Source organism: Chinchilla lanigera, unplaced genomic scaffold (assembly GCF_000276665.1).
Source record: "Chinchilla lanigera isolate Chin_1 unplaced genomic scaffold, ChiLan1.0 scaffold00075, whole genome shotgun sequence".
In the NCBI taxonomy this organism is placed as follows: domain Eukaryota; kingdom Metazoa; phylum Chordata; class Mammalia; order Rodentia; family Chinchillidae; genus Chinchilla; species Chinchilla lanigera.
In genome coordinates, this window is record NW_004955476.1 from 1,100,479 (window position 1) to 1,122,758 (window position 22,280).

The following is a 22,280-nucleotide window of genomic DNA, read 5'->3' on the forward strand; positions in this document are numbered from 1 at the left end:
GTCCCTGTACTATTTTGGTGACCTTGTGCTATTTGAAGACTCTTCAGATTCCTTCTTGGATATGTCACCTCTTGGCAATGGATTGCTAATGAATAAAATGTTTCTGCTGTTTGGGCAAATAAGGAGCTCATCAAGCTGTGGCTTAATTTGATCAAAATAATTCAGTAAATAAAAGCAAAACTAGAATAGTTCCAGCTTCCCATGGGAAGGTAGAGTCTATGCAGATTCTTACAAAATTGAAATGCTTCTACCAACTGGTTATCTATCACTCCAGCAGCAATCCTTGTGGCATTTAATAAAAAGCTGCTCTTTCACATCCTCAGAGAAATCTCCTCTCTTATCTTCTATAGCATTTCTTTTTTTTTTTTTTTTTTTTTATTTTAAGGATAAAAGGAGGGAAACATTAACAGACATACAACATTTTACAACATATCACAAGCACAATACAGACAATACAGAGTTACAAACAAAGTGGTAGGGAATTAACAATGGTGGTTGTATTACATATTGATATCTTCAAAGTGGCTTCTCATGAAAACAGATATAGACATGCAATACTGGTCAACCAAAGACTCATTGACAGTTTCTTTCAGCATAGAAACAGCAGATAGAAGAACAACCATGTTATCTATCCTGTATATACATACATACAAAATTTTTCCTTCTTTCCCTTCTCTTTTCCCACATCCCAGAAGCCCTTTACTCTTCGGTGGTTTCCTATCATTTCACAGTGTCTATCATACCTCCGAGTTTAACTTAACTCTTTCAAGTTTTACACTAGTGACACAATGCGGTGCTTGCACATGTATGTTTGATTTATTTCACTTATGAGTATGGTCTCTAGTTGTGACCATTTAAATATAAAGGCCTCGAGTTTATCTTTCTTTACAGCTGAGTAATATTCCATTATATAAAAGTACCATAATTTTCTTATCCAATCCTCGGTGGATGGACATTTGGGTTGCTTCCACATTTTAGCAATTACAAATTGTGCTGCTATGAACATAGGTGCACATATATCACTGTGATATGATGTTTTTTCATTCATTCTATTTTAAGGAACACTCACATTACTGCCTTTCTTTGTATAAGGAGCAGTTGCTCCTTCTACACTGTAAATTCCTGAATACCTACAACTGTCGGCCTCTCTGCCTCTGTGATGTCTACCCAAATGCACAGATGCCCAAATGACACTCAGAATGTCCTTGTTGGCTGCATGAATAATAAATGATTTGAAGTTGGAGGTACTACAGCTTTTGAAAAACATACAATATATTTAAAAAAGAAATTTGGAAAACAAACAAATAGAAAATGAAGTCTCTATTTCCATTGTCAATGTCACTGTGTATACTTCAATAAATTAGTATTTTTCTTTATATAAATGCAACATATTTTACCATAAAATTACATTCATATTTTTGGGGGCTGAGGATTTAGCTCAGCGGCAAAGTGCCTGCTTGGCAAGCGCAAAGTCATGAATTCAATTCCTGGTACTGGAAGAAAAATGAAAAACAAAACAAAAAAAATTACATTCATATTGTTTAAACAAGACATTTATTTAAATAGCAAGACACTGGACTGAGAGGGAAAACTATATAGGATTCTTTTCTTTTTAAAGAGTAATTCACTCCTGTATAAAGACAGATTACCCTACATGTAACAACCATGTACAAAATGTTATAGAGTTGTCCTTGATTTTACAGTGATAAATGAAAAACATTAAAAATTTTCCAATCAGACAAGGTATGCGAGGATTTTTATGTTGTCTTTTCTGTTAAAGCAGTGAGAGCAAAATAACTTACTGTAATGTAAAGGTAAGAGCTGATGAGCAGGCCACTGATGGAGAAAAGGGATTATTTTCATAGAACCGGTATTTCCCCATCCCTTCTCCATTTGATGTCAGTCAAAGCATATTGTTGGCCATTTAGTAAAAAGAAAATGCAATATGCTTGTGCACATATACCAGATACTTTATATTCGATAAAGGAATGGGGAAGGGGTAAATGAAAGAATAGAGAAAAGTATATGGCAGTAGTCAGCATGTAGTGGAACCAAATTGCTGCTTTCTAATTGAGAATGTATTCTTGGTCTGTAAGACGCATTCTGGTAACTGGTCTCCTGGAGTAGGGTTGTCGGAGGTTCTCTTTTTAGTAGACACCTCCTGTCTGCTGCTGGACCGTGTCAATTGTATCTTCACCCTCCATTTCCAACTGTGCAGGTGTGTCTGTTTCATTGATTGGCTGTCATCAAATTGCAATGTGATCTGCCTCATTGACAAACCCTATTGTTCACAATAGGCTTTCATTCATTTACTAAGTGGTGTGTGCCTCTTAATCTTAAACTGCACTGCAGAGCCATCCTGTGCTGCCACCTTCAAAGTAATAGTATTGTTATTCTCAGTCTTGACTCCTTCTTGGGCTTTTCATTGGCCGTAATGAGTGCCTGAGTCTTCTCAGCTGCTGCTTTACACAACAGGTACCAGGTCCACACCATGAGCACACGAGCCGCTCCAAGGACGGCAGAAGGAGGCAGCAGAGGTGGCCGAGGGAGAGGGCCTTACAGTCACATTTACACATGAGTTTCCATCTTGCTTTATTTCCCCTTACAAGTTAATGGGAGCATCTTGTATACCTTTAAGTATTTTCCAAAACACCATTTTGAACAGATGCATAATATGTCAGTGATGGCTGGATAATGATTTACTTCCAGATATAGAATTGGCTTTAGTATCAACTATGTAAAAAAGTGTTGAGGAATATCCATGCAAGAATAGGCTACCTGTTTCAAAGAAGTAAAGTTATTGTCCCAAAAATTATGAATAGTTTTAAACTATTTTCTGCAATTTCTTTCCATTTTTCTCCATAGGTGCCGAAAATGAAATATGCTGGCGCTGTATAGACACTGTACTCACAACAGTGAATGAAGATCAGTGTGTGAGTGGTAACAGTCACAGTAACCACAGTAAAGAGTAACAATGACATCTCTGCAAGTTATAGCTCAGAATGTGCCTGGGCAGTCACTCAGCTCCTTTTGGATCTAAGCATATATCAGTTCCATCTTACAGATGACAAAACCGAAGCTTGAGAAGGTCACGTGACCCACTGAAGTTGTTTATGATCTTTGACCACATCAAGAGACCGAAAGAAAAAAAAAGAAGATATGGAGGTGGAGAAATGGGGGCCAAAGTCACAGAAAGGATCATGTGAGGTTGCTAAGTATATCCTCAGAGGCAGTGTGGAACACTTTGTGAATAGATCAATAAAACACTGCTGAAGGTTGAGGGGTAAATTTGAATTCTTGGAAATCTTCACAAAGATTGGCCCCTTAAGGTCTTATATCTTAGAAATATTTTTCTAAAATACCTTGATCAATTTACACCATTGTGTGTGCCAATTATGAGTTGGAGATAATGCCCAAAGCTGGAGGTGATTTTATCAAGGAAAGGATGCGGAGAACTTGTTTCAGACACCCAGAGAATGTCAGAGTTAGAAAAGACTTCCCTACCTGAGTGTGGTGGTGCAGGCCTGTGATCACAGATCCCAGGACTTCTGTGATCCCAGGACTTGGAAGGCTGAGGCAGGAGGACTGTGGTGAGTTCAAGCCCCACCTGGGCTACATAGTGAGTTCCAGGCCAACCTGAACTATGTAGTGAGACCCTGTCTCAAAAGACCAAAGATAAATTAAAACATCATCTTCTCCCACTCATACAAATTAAGTCTCAGAAAGAAGTAATTCAGTCAAGATTACACAGAGATTCAGGATCAGGGTTGAGGCCAGACCTGAGCAATACAGTGTAGATCTGGACAGAGTACAGAGAAAGGACCACATTAAAACAAGGCAAAGCAATTATTTTTAAGTTCTAGAGCAAAAGGGTATTAACTTACTTGATTAAATGCTATTGTGTTATATCCAAATCCAACCTCACTTTGAGCTTAATACTAGATAATGTCTGTATAAATTACTAAAATAAACTTTCCAGTATTTTTGTCTTATTCTATGCTGCCTTTCACCTTTAGCTAAGTCATTTATTGAGGTTATTTTATACAAGTCATACAAAGAAGAAAGTAAAATCATGAAGGATAAAGTGCAAATAAACCGGTATTTCTAAACCTAGTTGATTCTCAAAATCACCTGGTTCCTTTTTGAAAATAGATCCCCCGATCCCCCTTGAAAGAGTAATTTAGTAAATCTGATGAACTTGACTATTTCCCATGAAATTGCTTTTGAAAAATGCAAGCATTTTCAGTTTTAACCAAATCACTGAAAATGGCACTGTGAATGTTCAAAAAGTTTTCAGACCGTGAACATAGAACTGTTTTTTTTTTTTGAAATGCCAAAACAAAGTGACCATACTGCTCAAAAATTAACTGTAGGAAGTAAACTTTTGCAGATCTGTTTAGAGTGACCCCATATTTGGATATGTCTGAGAAAATTAAGTTAGGGAGTCCGCAATAGTTAATAAATGGATTTTCTGTTGTGTAAATGTTTATACAGATGTTGTAAGTGAGACTTTTTAAAAAACTCCTCGGGTTGCTGACAGCAGACGACTTTGCATATGTGTGTTAACAGGAGAACGTGCTGTGTTTCCGATGAATGGGGAAGCGGGTCTAAATGACTTTCAGATTAGCTGGAACAGATGGGAGGGTCACAGTCCAACAACTTGACACAGCGACATAAAGGCCCTGTTGAAGTGGAGTTCATTGCCTCGGACAGACACTGTCAATCAGCCCAGGCACTCCCTCAGTTAACTAACAGCCTGGGCCTCGAAAGATTTTTTAAAAAAGAACAGTGAAAAAAAGCATTTGGTGGCAAGAAGTACAGTTTATCCATTCTATGTTAGCATTGAACTCCATCTCAGAATGACCACAGTTTTAGAAACAAAGCAGTAGATGGTAGTCACTGTGGAAATGAACCTGGTATATTCTTGGTATCAGCAGCTTTCGCTAATAAACAATTTTGCAAAACTTAAGACCACATTATGCATTATGCTTTTGAGGTTCCTGCTAATACACTAATTAGAAAACAGTGCAAAATACCAGAACAAAGCAAATACAAGTTGGTTGGTTTGGTTTTGTTTTTTGATTTTTATAATCTACTTGAATTTTGACCTACTGTTATCAGAAAGACATGTCTGTACAGTTATTAAAAGTTGCTCTTCTACCAGGTCTAACTTTATCACTTAATCTGCATTAAGCTCTTGTATGTGGCCCAAAAGGCAGAAAGCAATCAGCTTCTTTTTTTGTCTGTGGCAGTGGGGATGGATGGCAGGAGCTCTACCCCTGAGCCACGTCCCCAGCCTCAGCAGTCAGCTTCTCTTCCGCTGTGAGCTACTTTTTCAAATTAGGTGGCGTGGGTGTTAGCTTTGCAATCTTCAGGCCACTAGGGGCCCTTGAAGGTCTGAAGACTCTGCTAGACCATGAAGTTGTTGGTGGCTCTCTCCAGAAAGCCACGGCTTTCTCTCCTGCTTTCACACTGCTGTCTAATTCTAGTTACAACCAAGTACCCCTGTGCCTCTGTGCAAGTTGCTCAGAACCTGGGGCGCTAGCAGGTGCAGATGGGGAGGTGGTGTTTGCACTTCCCGGTCAGACAGAGACTCTGATCTGGACCATTGGCTGTCTGTGGACCTAGTCATTTAGTCTGCCAATGACTGTAGCCTTCATGTCTTCTTTCTTGAGCTGACTCCATGGCTCCTCAGACATTCCACATCCCTTGCTTCTCCAACTTCCTGAGGTCTCTACTACACTTTCAGTTTCACTCTCACAGCCTCACACACTGCGCTCTCAGGGACACACTACCTTGGGCAGCAGAAGTGCTAATTAGTAGAAGCATTGGAAATCTTGGACAGCATGTATCGTACTACATCATGACCTGATAGCCAGATCTTTCTCCTTGTACCTTACATGCATTTGAAATGGCCTCTTAAAATCAGATAGGCAGGGAGAGCATCTCACTGATGTTGCTTCTATGGCATTTATGACATTGGTGTCATTTTACATCCTAAAAACATTTTTAACAGCAGCCAACTACTGCAACTATAGCCAAAAGCTTTAGCAGGTGCAGCTTGGCTCTGTGTTTGCTCAGCGAATAGCATCACTGTTTCCTCCCCAACAATGGCCTATCTTGGTAGCCTGTCTCATAGAGAGGGAGAGGAAACCTGGAGAACTGTATGACCCCAGCCTAGTCACAGCTGCTTAGTCCCTTGTGGACCCTGGGTCCAAGTTCCCAATGAGAATCTCTCTCCTGGGGGTTAGAAATGTAGGTAGTGGAGCAATGTGCATGTAGTTTAGCCAGCAGGGATACCCAAAGCTTCATAAAAATCAGACTTGGGGATAAAAGAAACCAACAGAAGCTAATCTGTAAAGAGGAAGAATAGATTAGCTGTGGGAAATGAGCCACAGTAAGAGTTCTCTAAGGCTCTAGGCAGAGGAGATAAAATGGATATTCTTTGTGATCCCTCAAAGCCTTGCCATCCATTTTGCAATTCTTTTTTGTTGTTGTTGTTTTTTTTTTTTTTTTTTTTTTTTTTTGGTACCGGGAATAGAACTCACGACCTCGTGCTTGCCAGGTAGGCACTGTGCCACTGAGCTATATCCCCGGCCCTCCAGTTTGCAATTGAGTAATGGTCAACTCCCCTTTATTCTTAAACTAGACTCACTTCTATTCAAATTAATTTGATGGAGTTTCTGTTCTTTGCAAGCAAAGAGTCTGGCCAGGACGCCATGGAATTTCCATTTCTTTATTTACAGCTTGCACTGAGTACTTATGATGTACCTAGCATTGCCCTGGCATCATGGATACAGCAACGCATAAAAGGTAGGATACCCTCCTGAGGGGCTTAGAGTTCACGCCAGCTGCTGGGGGGCTTCTGCCGAGGAATGTGAGGAAGTACATCAAGGTCTTCCCACTCCACCTCCTTTCCTTTTCCATCTATTTCTTTGGTAACCTGACCTCTAGGTGGCAAAAGGCACTTACCAGGTGACTATCTTATTTTTTGTTCCCTGCTTTCTCGTCTTTCTCCAAGTCCAATTTTCATAGAACCCTGCTAAGGCATAGCTATGTATTACTGATGTATTATAGTTTACTGTGGTGTTTGTGTCTTTTATATATTCCGGGTGGGGGGTCTCCCAAACTTAGTGGCTTAAAACAACAACAGTCATTCCATTCTATTCATGCATCTGTAATTAGAGCACAGCTCCACCTTTGCTTCAAGTAGCATTGCTTGGAACAATTAAACTGAGGACTGGAAGACACACTTTCAAAATAGTTTATCTACTTGGCTGACGGTCATCTGGAAGCTTAGTTGGGGCTTAGACCAGGAACTCAGTTCTTTCTACAAGGACACTGCTGCTGCTTGGGCTTCCTTAAGGCATGGTGGTGGGTTCTAAGTGTACACCTCTCATGAGGAAGAAGTACTTGAATGTCCTAATCTTGAAAGTCACATAGAGCCAAATTCACCACACTGCATCAGTTCAAGGAAACACCAAAGAGTCATCAGGGCTTAATGGAAGAGGAAGTAGATTCCACTTCTTGAGAAACAGCAGGGTTCTTGAAGAGTGAGGTAAACAACATTTTAATCTGAGTTCTATTTTAGTCAGACCTCATCCAAGAAACAGACAGCCACCAAAATCAGTGAAAGTTACAGAGGTATTAACAACAGGAGGGAAGGATAGCTCATAGTAACAACGTGTAGGAGGCATAGCTCAGCCTTCCAGGAACTGGAGCCTGGTCAGCTCACTCTCCATCTCCCTCTTTCAAGAGTCTGACACTTGCTTCTCACCATATGTGCAGTTCGGCCTCCACATACCTTACCTCCAACATCCATGTGACTGTAAATGGCTGCCGTGCATAAATTCCACACAACTATCTAGACAACAGCCTGGGAGCCTTCTGTATCTCTGCATCTCTTGGCCAAAGTATATAAACTATTCAGCCTTACCTGTAAGTTGGCACCCTGGGTCTGGTGTCTAGCCTTATTCCCATCAGCTGTACTGAAGGAGGTGTTGTCACACTGGATGAGTATGACTTCCCTCAGGGATACAAGGGGAGACACTGACAAGGAGAGATATGGTGCTGTCCTAGTCATTGTCTTGACTCTGAGACACAATACCCAATAACCTCAATGTAAAGGAGAAGGGTTTATTTCAGCTCACAGTTTTAGTCCTTAGTTGGTCAGCTCCAAGACGGGAAGGCACAGTGGAAGGGCCTGAGGAGTAGAGACCTGCTCGCCTCATGGTGGCCAGGAAGAAGAAGAACAAAGGGAGGAGCCAGGGAGCGAGATATATCCTTCCACGCCAAACCCCCAGTGACCCACCTCTTCTGACCACACTCCACCTCCCATAAGCTTCCATGAGCCCCCACTTCTACATGCACCAGCTGTGGGACATCCAGACATAAGCCGTAATGGGTGGAGCAGGGCACAGAGTCGGGGTGGAGGGGTTGAACATGGCAGAGCACCACCTTCTTGTGAGGTCCAGGTAATTTAATATAAATCAGGCTTTAAAAACATGTCTCTGCATACAGACAATGCTCAAGAACCATTTGATATTCTTAGTATTTATTAGGCAGTCATCCCAAACAGGCGTTCTATTGTCTTCCCGAACAACTAAATAATATGTGTGTTTTAGATACTGTGAGACAGGAGAGGCAATGTTTTGAGGCAACATTACGCTTAGCATTAACACTGAATGATTGTCATAAACATAGGCTGATATTAATGCTGAAAACAATGGCAAAAGTAGGCTAGAAAGAAAATACCTTGAGTAAAAGCACGCTGATGCCTTTGTCTCAAGTGTGTTCAAGATTTTAAAAAATCACTAATGATATAAATAGGATAATACATGTGGATTAAAAAATGTAATTCCCAAGGAAGAATTAATCATCACAAATGTTCAAAGGTCAACTAACCAAGTAGCAAATATATATAAAACCAACTTGGGCATGGTGTCACATGCCTATGACCCCAGTACTTGGGAGGCTGAGGCAAGAGGATTACAGCAAGTCTGAGGTCTGCCCAAGCTGCACAATGAGTTCAAGACTAGACTATAATACATAGTAAGACCATATCTCGAAAAACAAAACAAAAACACAGAAAACAACACACACATATATATTTGGCATACACACACACATATATATTTTGATATCAAGTAGACAAAAGGACAATTCTTTGGATAAAATTAGAAAAATATATAAACAAAACTTTTCAGGCAACCATGTATCATAGAAAACATTTTTGTCACTTTCTAAATCATTACTTTTTAGTTTTTTTCTTTTACCCAGTGGTTACTTAGGAACATAGTATTTTAAGTTGTATATTAGGTTTTCATTTAAATTTTATGAGTACTTAATGCAATTTGAAATGTGTTGAGCTTTTGTTTGTAGCTATCTGGTATAATATTTTGTAGCCATTGAATATAATTTTTATTGTGGTAGAATACGCGTAACCTAAAAACTTACCATTGTCACCATTTTTAGGTGTGTGATTCAATGGCATTTAGCACCATGGAGTAGCTGTTTCAGCATCACCATTATCTAGTTATGGAATGTTTTCATCATGCCAAAAGGAGACCCCATACCCATCAGGTAGTTACTGCCCATTTCCCCTTCCCTGATCTTCAAGCAAACACTAACCCACTTTCTGTCTACATGGATTTAGCTATTCTGGACATTTCATAGAGAATTATACAATATGTTGACTTTGCTGTCTGGCTTCTTTCAGTTAACATAATATTTTCCATATTTATCCATGGCATATCATCTGTTCATCCATTTTTGTGGCTGAATAATATTCCACTGTGTGGATATACCACATTTTGTCTGCCTGTTTGGATTGTTTACAACTTTTGGCTATCTTGCTTAGTACTTCTATGAACAACATTATGTGCATGTTTTGTGTGTAAGGATGCATTTTTTAAAGGAAATTTAACATAAAAGGATTATAAAATTTATGAGACAAAGTCTACAAAGTTATATTGCAGTAAGATTCACCTGAAATCTCCAAAATATTCACAGTAATTATCAATGAATCTCAGAACTATGGATATTTTATTTATGTATCTTTTTATGTTTTTCATTATTTCCACCATTAACAAATGTTATAACAAGAAAAAAAAAAAAAGCAACGCACTGAAAAAAAGTGCTTGGGCAATGAGAACATAGAAGTAGTGACTATCACCTCTTCTTTTGGGGACCATGATGGACAAGGAGATGACAGATGATGTGATACCCAAAAGTATGGAGTATGGCAGGGAATTTTTTACAGATGGGTAACTTGAGAAGATTTATATTCTGCACAAAAGGACTCAGGAGAAATGAGAGGATAATAAGTTATGAGAGGAGAAGGAACAAAATCCTGATCAACTTCAAGAAGTCAAAAAAAGGAAGTGATTAACAATACATCTTAAAGGACTGGTTTAAATAAGGAAATCTGTAATTTTTTTTAAGTTTTCTGGTGAGAACTCAGGCAGATGGAAATTAAGCTTAGGTTTACAGAGAAAAATTTGATGGACTTCATATCAGATAGACTTAATATTCACAGTGAACTAGGCAAAGCCAAATATTGGAATGAATAGATTAGATTTGTGTTGAAAGTTTGAAAAAGAAAAAGGAAAGATTGGAATGTACAAGGTAATTACTCAATCTGCTGTTTTTGTCTTCCTTGCATTCTCAAAATTCGTAACTTATATTTGCTCACTTAAAACTTTCCTCTAAGTATTTTTTTGCTTTTTTGTTGCTGCTTTGATTCTGTTTTATAGGTCAGTAGGTTTTAGTACTGATTACAGTACTTACTGGAATTGTTTCTATAGTTTTCCTTTGTTTCTTAGAACAGCGCATCTTACCCCCTTTTCTTTTGATTCACTGACTATTTTCACATAGGCAGAGAATTGCCTTCTTTTTCTCATCCTTACAGTGAGAGGTGCTTACTATTTGTCCAGTGTGGAGAGTTCTATGATTCTGTTTGACCTTTATAAAGCTGCTCTATCCTCAAGTCAGGGAAAAGTGCACATTTCAGATTCTGATTCACTATAGCTTTGTTTTCTTGAATCAGTTAGAATTGAATCTGGCCATATCAGAGATGTGAAATAATATTTGAAATGAGACAGAAATGTTTCTAGCTCATGTAAAAATCCAGCAGTAATCAATCTAAGGCAGTTCTGTGTCTGTAGGAATGTAGGCTCCTTCTAACTTTCTCCTTTACTACTCCAAGGATGTATTCCCTATTCCCATGATCCATGACAGAGTTCCGGTCATCACATCTGCATCCAGGTAGGAGGATGGAAGAAAGAGGGAAAAAGAGACACTAGCACCAACCTCCCTTAATCACCTATTCCTACTTCCATCCTATTGGCCAGAACTTAGTTATGTGGTCAACTCCTACATGCAAGGAAGGCTGGGAAATGCATTTTTATTGCAAATAGCTGTGTGTCCCACTAAACATTCCATTTCTTAGGAAGAGGAAGAGAATGACTGGTTTCTAAGGCAAATTCTGTTACTCTTTCACTATCAGAGACACGTTCATTTCATGGGGTAGAAGGAAGTGACTATGAGAGGTGTCAAAGTGGGGCATGTGCTTCTGCGTATGAGTTGTTTTCTTTGTGAGTGTGGTTGTCTGAATTACTGGTATCCTGGCTTTCTCTCTCTAGTTTGCAGTACTGCTCATGCTAGGCACCACTCTTGGCAGTTTTGTGGAAGTTTTAGCAGCCCATCCACCCCGTCAGGTATGATGTACTCCACACATTCCTATTCTTTTTGGAATACAGCAGTCTGCCTTCAGGATGTCTTTGGGGGCTTGACATGTGTCATTTCATGAATTTTCCCCCAACAAATGCTACAAACTACAGACTGTTACCTGGGTCCCATTAGTGTTTCTTCCAACTCTAACTCAGAACATCTTTTTTCCCACGTGGCATAACAATAATCCAGAAATATGGTACTGCCTATGCTACTACCTGCAGAAGTTCCTCAATATTACTGGCATTATTCTCTAGCTTTCAGGTAAGAAAGATTTCTCCCTCTAACAACTGGTTTTCCTTGGTAATTTTAGAAGAAATTTGTTGAAGCCAAGGACATTCATCTAAGGCTTATTATTATATTCTCCAATTGAAATCTTTTTTTTTTTTTTGGTCTTGCCTGGTAATATTATAGTTGTAACTTAACATTTCACATGTACAAATGGGCTGCCTCAAAAGTTGAGATATTAATATGCATAAGACTTTTTTGTTATTGTTTTCTTGCAGTTCTGGGTATTGAACCCAGGCCTTAGGCATATCAGGCAAGTGCTCTACAACTGAGATAAATCTCCAGTCTTATACACATGAGACTTTAAAGGACTCAAATCATTTTATCAAAAAAACCTCCAGGAAAGATAAATACCACTGTGCTTAGAGAAGTTTGGGCATCTTGGATCGTAAGCCAAGCTTATGGAGAGAGGATTTTGGGGGTAAAGAAGCACATTAACTGGGTGTGGAGTCAGAAAACCACTAATATCACAGGGATCCAGTCCCTCAGTCTCTCTGAGGGGCCATGTGGCTTTGTATAACATTGCTGGTGCTTTTGTACCGTTTTGATCCTATTTCCTTGCTCTGTATCAAATGGCTTTCTCCAAAATTCCCCAACTAGATATTCCAACACCAGGTCTGCCTCAAAATCTTTCTACTTGGCTCTAGTAGTTAATTTGTTAATTTCAAATTCCCAAGAGAATTATCTGATGAACCCAGTTCCAGTTTGCTGGCAGACATACTTTACTTTTATTTTATTTTATTTTATTTTATTTTATTTTATTTTATTTTATTTTACTGTGTTGTGGGGATTGAATCCAAGGCCTTGCACATAATAGGCAAGAATTCTACCACTGAACTATACTCTCATCCCTGCCAGCAGGTTTCTTAAACCTTAATCACGGGTCACCAGAGAAGCTGCTCTCAAGTTTATGGCCAGCTCACTTCACATCCCTGTGGTACAGTAGAGCAGCAGGAACTGTAGCTCCTACTGAACTTGCTTGCATTTGGCTTTACCCTATGTTGCATCTAGGAATGCTACACCTTTATCAACTCCTTTTAGCCAAAAAGAATAAATGCCAAACTCCTTAACCAAGCACTGAAGGTTTTATGCTTTTAAGTGTGAAGCTCCCTTCCCAATCTTGCCTCCCCTCTCACTTTCTTTTCCAGCCTGACCCATCTATTTCCTTTTCTCTCACACTCACCATAGATACTCCCATCCCCAGGCTTCTGCTCATGCTGTGTCTCCCTTGCCGTCTTCCACTCCTGCCACCTTTTGAAGGCCAGCAGAAATAGCCCAAAGAGGAGCTATTCTTTGTCAAGCATCTGCCACATATCAGGAATTCTCTTAGGCACTTTACATGTGTAACTTTATTGAATCTTCTCCACCTACCTTTGAAACTAGCCATTGCTACTCCCATTGTGCAGGTAGGAAAGAGAGGTATAAAGAAGTTAAATTACACACCCAAATTCTCACAGAAAGTAAGTGTCCAAGTTGAGATACTCAGTATCTAACTTTAAAGCTGCTACTTTCTTTGGCATCATGTGTAGTCATGAAGAATTTCAGGCTGACTTGTACCTGCTGTTATCTTGTCCTCCTTTGAGAAGGACTTGCTGTCTGTTCTGTGTGACTGGTTTGACATTTAATCAAAGATTACTTATAATACCGATTGTTTTTCAGAATGTGAACCTTCACTCTCCAGCTAAGTTTTAAGACACTGGCTTTCAGTGGGAGTGGTACTGGCCCCATAAAGCATTTAGAGATTTGTATGTGGAGACTGGTTATCACAATGGCTGTGGAAAACAGTTATCACTTACTGTACAGGAACAATGCCCAGGACAGTCTCATGCAATGAAGAATTATTCTGTAACCCACAAGATTTTCCAATGTCCTGCTGGATATCCAAGGTTAAAATGTGATTATAATTAATCAACTGTTATGGTTTGGATCAAGAATATCACCCGAAAGTCTCATGCACTTACAGGGTTTTGTGAAGGTGATTGGATCATGGGTTCAGAGCTGAATGTGCTTTTAGGAGGTGGAGTCCAGTCAAAAGAGGTATGACACTGAGGGGATACCCTGGAAAAGTACAGATTCTTCTTCAGCTCCTCCCTTGTTCTCTGCTTCTTGAACACCATCATGTAATCAGCTTTCCTCCTCCTGGCTTGGCCAGTCTGCTATTTCTGCACTGGAGCAAGCCAGCCATGGACTGAAACTTCTGAAACTGTGAGCCAAACAAACCTCTTCTCCTTTAAGTTTCAGGATTCAGTGTTGTTTTTCACTGAGAAGAATGTGACTAAGACAGATTTTGGCATCAGGAGTAGAGTTGTTGCTGTAACTACCTGACCATATGGTTCAGAAGACTTTGGAATTAGTTTCTGGAAGGAATTTGAAAATATTTGGAGATATAGGGTAGGGAAACTCTGTAATGCTATAAGATGATCTTGTTAGGAGGTTCTAGTCAGAGCCCAGAAGACTGGAATCCTGATAGAAATGCAGACAGTAAACACTAGGTTCAGGAGGTTTCAGTTGGAAACAAGGACTCCACTAGCAGTTTGGCCAGAAGCATTTCAAGGCAGCTCAACCTTCAAGCTGTGGCATGAATACTGCTGGCTTCCTTTAGCCCCAGTTTATAATGAAAATTAGGAGCAAAAAGTCCATTTGAAAAGTTTTCACTTTCCCTAGAAAGAAAGTGGCTGCATAAGGAGGGTCTAGAGAATTTGGTTCCTAAAAATATTAGCATTATAAGGAAGCCAAGTATCTTGGTTACTTTTCACTCATTGCTGAGACAAAATACCCGACACCTAGAATTAAGGAAGGAAAGGTTTAGTTAGCTTACAGTTTGTAGAAGTTTCAGTCCATACTTGGCTGGCTCCAAGGCAGAGTGGCACATGGCACAGGACAACTGTTCATGGTGGCAGAAGACAACAAAAACAGCCAGGGCAAAAAGGAGGAGCCTACAAGCAGCCTCTTTTTCTCCCTTCCATATGCAAACTATCTGCCCCAGGGTGGGTGTAGCATGCACACCCATAATCCCAGCATTGGATCATGGATCAATCATAAACTCTAAAATCCCACCCCATGACTGCATGAGGCTTCAGGGTGACATCCAGACACAAACCATAACACCAAGTACAGTACTTTGCATCAGGATAGTAGAAAAGGTGACTTGAAGGCATCTTAGGAATCAGCAAGATTCCCACCCTTTAGAAGATATCTCCAGGTCAGTCTGCTGAGAATGCCTAGGTAATTGGTTCCCAAGAATTTCTCTCACAGTTCTCAGCCATCAAGGCAATTGGAGGCCTCTGTAGCCATTATACAAAGGAGCCTGTTTACTGCCTAAGTGTGCAACAGATCCTGCTATCCATGCTGCACAGATATCCACATTATTGATATGGTACTAGCTTTATGGGCATGCAAAATGCAAGAGCTATGGGCTCTAGGAAGCTTCCACCCAGATTTTAAAAGAATGCCTGGGAGGCCAGGCAATGTGCTCCCAAGAGAGTAGTGTGTAAAGCTGTGAGAGTGAAGCCAAAAACCAGAGAACCTAGGAAGTTGAAGAAGACAGGAATGTGGAACATCTGGGGTAAGATGAAGGCAGTGAGCAATCATGGGAGATGTGGCACGCAATGTTATAGGGGCAGCACCACCCAAACCCGTTGGAGTTCACATTTTACCACTACTTGCCTCAGGTGCTGGACATGGAACTAGGAGATTTAATGTTTGCCCTGCTAGATTTTGGTGTTGCCTTTCTAAAAAAAAATTCTATTCACCTATTTCTCTCTTTTGGAATGAGAATTTTTACCCTGTAGTGTATGTTGGAAGTATTTATTTTTCTTTTAAATTTTTACAAGGGGCTCACAGCTGAGTTTGCCTTGAGTCTCAGAGGAGACTTTGTACTTGGACTTTTTCAGCAATACTGGAATTGTTAGGACTTTGGCAACTCTTAGAGATGGACTAAATGTATGTTGCATAAAGAAACATGCATGAGTCTTTTGGGGGCCAGGGGTATAATGTTATGGTTTATATCAAAAATATCCTCCAAAAGCTTCAAGTGCCTAAAGCCAGCCATTGCTTTTGGAAAGTTATGGATCATGGATTCAGAACTAAATGTGTTGCTGGAGATAGGATCTGGCTGGATGAGGTGGATTATTGGGGTTGTGACATAGAAAGGTATATCCCCCTACCTGGTTCCCTTTACTTTCTGTTTCCTGGACACCATAATATAAGCAGTTTTCCTTTACTTGGCCCAGTACCATGCAGCTTCTGCTCTGAAGCCAGCCAACGTGGATTGAAACTTCTGAAGTGTGAGCCAAAATAAACCTCTCCTCCTTTCAGTTGTGGGTGGTGGGCATCATTTGTCAGTGACTAAGACACGAAACTAAAACCTAACACTGTTTTATATATAGACACTAAATAATTCTTGCCCAGTTTTAATGCATAGGAAAATTTTCAGAAATGCAACTACCATTGTTAAAAAATTGACTAGGACCATTATACATTTTTTAGTTTGGTGTTTGGCCAGAAGTTTTTTACCACTACAGAGAATTACATCCACTGATTGCAATGCTAATTGTGGTGTTTAACATATAGCTTGACATTCTGCTTTGATAAGTACAGTAGTACCTCAGTTTATGAGCTTAATTTGTTTTATAATTTGGAGGAAGATGGCTGCGTTTGTATTTGTGTGGGGAAGATGACCATGGTCTTGTTTGTCATCCAATGTGGAGTTTGTGAACAGAAGCAAAATTTTGCTGAATGCTTTTGTTTGCAAACTGAATTGTTTGCAAACAGAAGTGTTTTTGTACCGAGGTATGGTACGTAGACGAACACTTCTGACCTCTCATAATTATTAACCTTCCTCAAGCAGTTACACATTGAAATACATTCTGTTTGACTATAAATTCATTCTGTTATATTTATCCTTTGTATTGTTTATAGGCATCACAGAACTTGTTTAGAAAGTACATCGGTTACATCACATGGTAACATAGGGATCATGTCAGCACAGTAAGGGGATGGGTAACACTGTAGTGTTTGGAGAGAAGAGGGCTGGAAAACAGGGCTCTCATTCCAGTAGGGCAAGGACCAAGACTCACTGTGGTTTGACTTCTGAGACTCCTGGTGCAACCTAATGTATTCTGAAAAGAGCTAGAAAGCATATAGGATCTAACAAAGAGCGAGATGGTGGCTTCTAGCAAGCCACTTAATTTTCAAGGGAGAGGGTGAAGAAGGTCCCTTTCTCTCCAGTGTACTCCTGCCAGATAGCTGGGTAGGCACAAGCCCAGCTCCTGAATATGCCTCTGATCCCACAGTTCCCTGCTTTGACCTCTTCCTCCCCTGGCCAATCTCAGCAATGCCAAGTCCACTTAAATTTCTAAGATATAATTCAAGAAGATTTTCCTGATACTCTGTTTTGTTCTTCAAAATGAACTAGTCTTTCATCTGGACTACCATGGCATTTTCTCTATACCCCTCTAGTAGACAATGGGATTGTTAAAAACCATGTCTTACAGTTGTTTGTTTATAGTCTCATTTTCCCAGCCAAACAGTGAGTTCTTAGCCACAGGGTTCTATCCTGGCTCATTTTTGTATTCACATACCTAATATAGACTGATCACAAATAGTTGCTAAAAGCTAATTGATTGCTCAGATGTAGTCTTGCTTTACAAACTTGGAGAAAATATGTTTCAGAGGAATATGTTCTTCCTGGTGGATGAGAATTGGGGCAGGATTTCTTTTGAACAGCTTTCCCTAGTACTTTCCTTCAGGGAAGACTACACTACTCCTCAATGGGAAAAATTAAAACAATAATGTATTAGTCAGTGTTTTACTAGAGAAACACATATAACACAAGAAATATAAATGGGTAAGAAAGTATAAGATTGGCTTCTGATGGTCAGCCACAGAGTAGGATGAGGAAGTGTGTAGCTCTGGAGCTCACTGTAATGTCCCATGTGAGTCTGCATCTGGAGGTGGATAGGTCTATAATGGCAGGCTGAAGGATCCACAGCAGAAGCCAAACAGTCTGTGCTGACATCCACGAGATGACATCAATGCTGAAGGTGAAGACTGGAGCTCCTCCAAAGTACAGAAGCAGACCTATCCTTCCTCCTCATTTCCCTGTTACACCATCCAGGTGATGAGCTGCCCTAGGGCAAGTCTCCTACACCCTAGGGTGTAGAATTGTTAAGCCAGTTTAGTTAAACTTCTCATAACTAAACTTCTCAAATTGACATAATCAAGTATGCACACCCAGTACACACACCCACATCCACTCTGGTGAAGAAAGATAATGGTAATATGCTCAGTGAGGCAACCTTTTCTCAAAGGGCCAGTGCAACTGACAGTTGAAGACCAGGGCTACTCCATGTAAGGAGTGAATTCCTTAGGGTTTCATCCAGTGTGACTGAGGTTTGATATTTTGAAAGTGAGACCTCAGGAGTAGGTTTCCTTGAAGTTTGTATATTAATCCATGACATTCCAGTGAGAAGGAGAGAAGGCTGCTCCAACTTTTGGATTCATTATCCTTTTTCTAGTTAAAAGATCTCTTGATTCTTCTAGGAGAGAAGAGCAAAGTGTTTACTTTGCTTATTTCACATAGAGAAATAACAACTAGGCAAAGAATGCAGAATTTTTAACAAAACAATAATTAAAAGTCCTATGCAATGTCTTTTTTAAGTCCATTTTCTCTGTCCATTGCCTTTATGACCTTTTAAACAGTCCTTCAAGATCACAAGCACTGGGCTGGGGTTTTAGCTCAGCAGCACAGTGCCTGCCTGGCAAGCATGAGGTCGTGAGTTTGATTCCCAGTACCGGAAAAAAAACACACGCACACACAAAAAAGATCACAAGCATTTCCATTCCTGATGTTTTGGTGAGGCAATATAACAATATGCATCTACCTAGGACATTTTAACACTTGGACTGTAAGTATTAAGGCAGACATAACGTCTCCTTCACTGAGAAGCCAGTTTAGAAAGATCCAAATGACAGGGAGGTGAATGCTAACATTTGGAAGGCAGAGGCTGACCTAAAAGGGCTCCTGAGAGGCCAGTAAACAGAAGAATAACACAAGCTAAAATATGGTAATAAATCTTGTCTTTATTCAACCCTGTTACCAACTGGAAATATTACCAACTGCAGCCAGTTATTATGCAGCTAGTTATTTTTCTGTTGCAAGTATATTATCTATGTTAAGCTTTAAAGAAAAGCCTGTGAGATAGGTGATTATGAACTCTGCTTTTCAAATGAGAAACCTGTAGCACAGAAAAGCAAGTGACTGGCCTGAGGTCTCATACGTTAGTAAGTGGTAGAGCTAGATCCAAATCTAGCCTGGTACACACAGCTCTACAGCCCTTGATCCCCTGGGATACACAAATTCCCGTGCTCTGTAGGGACACTCTTCCTCTTCCCAAAATCCAAAAGCACAGCGTGAACAACAAAGAGAGGATTTTGTTTTCTGCAACCAAAATAGTAAATAAGAAGAGCAGGAAGAGGCCACAGCTGCTGGGAGTTGGCCCTCACCTGCAGAAAAAAGCAGAGATTCCTCCTGGGGATGGATGGCCTGTTTTTTTCTGTTGTTTTCGAAAGAGGCTTGGCTGTCAGGCTTTGATTCAGAACAGGAGTGCATTCAGAAGCATCCTCTGGAGAGGCTGGGAAGCTGCTCACATCCCCGGAAAATTCAGTGGGAGAAAAAGTTTATGGAAGCGAGTAGGAGTTTATTCAACAGTGTCTGAGGCCTTTCAGAGCGTGAGTGAGGGGCTATAAAGGCGCAGTCAAGCATGGGCTGGGAATTATCTCTGTTGGGTGCCTACCTGTGACAGGCCCTCAAGAGCTGCTAAGAGGCTCATTCAGTGCCCGAGGAACAATGGCCAGTGGGGACAAACAATTCGGAGGAGTCTATCATTCTGGTGGTGTTATCTTTAGCACTGAATAAAACCGGAGTTCCCCCTTTCTGCCTCCTACTCAGCACTATTTTTAGGAGCCAGTGGTACTTTTCAACTCTCTTTCACTATTTTTCAACAGGTTCACAAGGGCACGAAGTGCAGTATATAAAAAGAGGATAATGACTTGGCTTGAGTGCAGGAAAAGGACGGTGAGCGGAGCAGCCAAGCTTGCCGGGACTAGAATAGATGAAAGTTTGCAGAAGAGTCGAGAAGAAATGGCTTTGTCTGCATGGAGAAACTGCCTGTTTCACATACAGTACTTCTGAGATGCTGACATGGACCTTCTGAAGTTCAAAGTTTAGAGAAGAAAGAGGCAACTCTGAACAGCTGAGTGAGAAGTAGGAGGGATGGTAGGCGGCCCTCAACACTATTCACAGTTGTCCAGTGCGTGGCTTGGCTGCACGGAAGCTGATGTGGGAGCTTTCTTTGCACAGCTGGCTTCGTGGGCGACTGACCCCTCGGTCCCAGGGAACCCATCCTTAGAAAGATCCCACATCGATTTAATGCTCTGTGTAGCCGTCTTGAAATTCTTAATAATTTTTAACAAGATATTCCAAATTCTCATTTTGTACTGGGCTCAGCAAATTATGCAGCCAGTCCTGGCTTAGAGACACAAAGAGCTGTGATATCACACAGCCTCCTGACACCAAGCCTTGCTGTGCCCAAGTTACCTATAGGGTTAGGAATATAATTTATATTATATACACTCCCCAGCCATGCAGCCACTTTCTTTTCTGTTTGCTTGTTATGCTTGTGTTTTCCAGTCTTGTTTCTATGATAGAGAGAGAAGAGAGGCTGGTTTGGGGTTTTGTTTTTTTAATGTGTGCTATTTTAACATCCCACAGGGAGTAGCAGTCCCTGTCCAAACCTGTATCTGTGTTATGTCATGAATCCTACCATACAGGGTCCACACCGAATACCTTATTTGGGATTTTCTTGCATGATTCTACCCCAAAGGCTGAGGGTGAGGGGAATGTGGCTCTTACTGAAGCCAAGCAAGAGCTGGATTTGTCTTGGGTAGACTTTTTCTTAGTTTGCCAGGTATGGAGAAAAGAAAGGTCAGCCTTTCTGTCAGAGAGAGCAATGACTTTTATGTCTAGGGTTTTATCAGCCTAGCCATAGTCCCCAGTCACTGTTGGTGCTAGCCAGAAGGCAATGTTCCTGGGAATAGAGGAGGGACAGGAGTCAGCACTGTAGGAAGGGTCTCCTCCACGGACCGGGACTGGAAGTCTCTGCCATTAAACCGTAGTAGATAAAAACCCTGTTCAACAGTATAATTATGGACACATGACATTTGACCTCTCTGACTTTTGAAAGAAAATCCCTCACTGAGGGTAGAAACTACATATGGCAAACTGTATGACACATCAACTTTTGCCTTTTAAACTTTTTCTGCTTTTAAGAAGAAATTATAGTGAGGAATGATAACAATGACCACACCTCCAGGAGACACGCTGGGATAATGATGACAAATGTGACTTGGAATCTTGATTCCTGCATCTCTCACTGACCATGGGCAATTTCCAAACCACACTGATCCTTGATTCCTTCATCTCAAAAAAAGAAAAAATTGGTAATAATGTTCCAGTGTCCTGTGAGGACCAAATCGCTGAGCACTCTTACACATGAAAATGGATAACATTGGAAAAGGGAGCTCGCAGCTGCAGTCCGCTCTATTATGCAGATACAGCGTCCTGGCCACCTCTGTCCCCTCCCACCTCTGTCCCTACTACAGCTTCCCAGTCTTTCTGGGCTCTGGGAGTGGACTTGCGCCCCGCATCTGGAGTGTCTGGGTGACCTGCTAGCGCCAGAACCTCCATCCCAGTCAAGGCTTCTGGAGACCCCAACCCCTCAAGCCAGGCTTCTTCGTGGGGTGATCTCCGCGATCGCCATCCTCCCCTCGACACTGCAGTGTTACCTCACAGATGGAGGACCCAGGCTGTGGGAAAGAGGAGACCATGACTTATCGGAACATATGGTTTCTTAATTCAAGTTAAAATGTCTGAACCCTGTTGCATCTGGTGCCATTTCAGTTAGTTAAAAATGCCACACAAGGCTGTGACTAAAGGGGAAGAAACGGAGAAAAATACAGTTATTACACACTCAAGAGCTGGGTTTTGCGGCTCATTACCCAGTGGCCTCCGTGACTAATTAGGTTTTGTCACTGTTGCCGGGTCATTATGCCTTAATTTTTTTGCATAGTTATTCAGCCGTCACTTGAGGAGAAATGAAGGAGAGAAATACCCTTCTCTGTCTCTCCTGCTCTGAATCACTCAGGCTAAACAGCTCTCTGGGCAGAGAGTACCCGAAACTGATGAAATGATCATTTTGCCA

At 40.8% G+C, this 22,280-nt stretch overlaps 1 pseudogene; it reads right to left on the minus strand.

Annotated features, from left to right (window-relative positions):
* Positions 1-2,147: 2,147 nt before the first annotated feature.
* Positions 2,148-2,576, minus strand: LOC102006453 (annotated as a pseudogene).
* Positions 2,577-22,280: the final 19,704 nt, after the last annotated feature.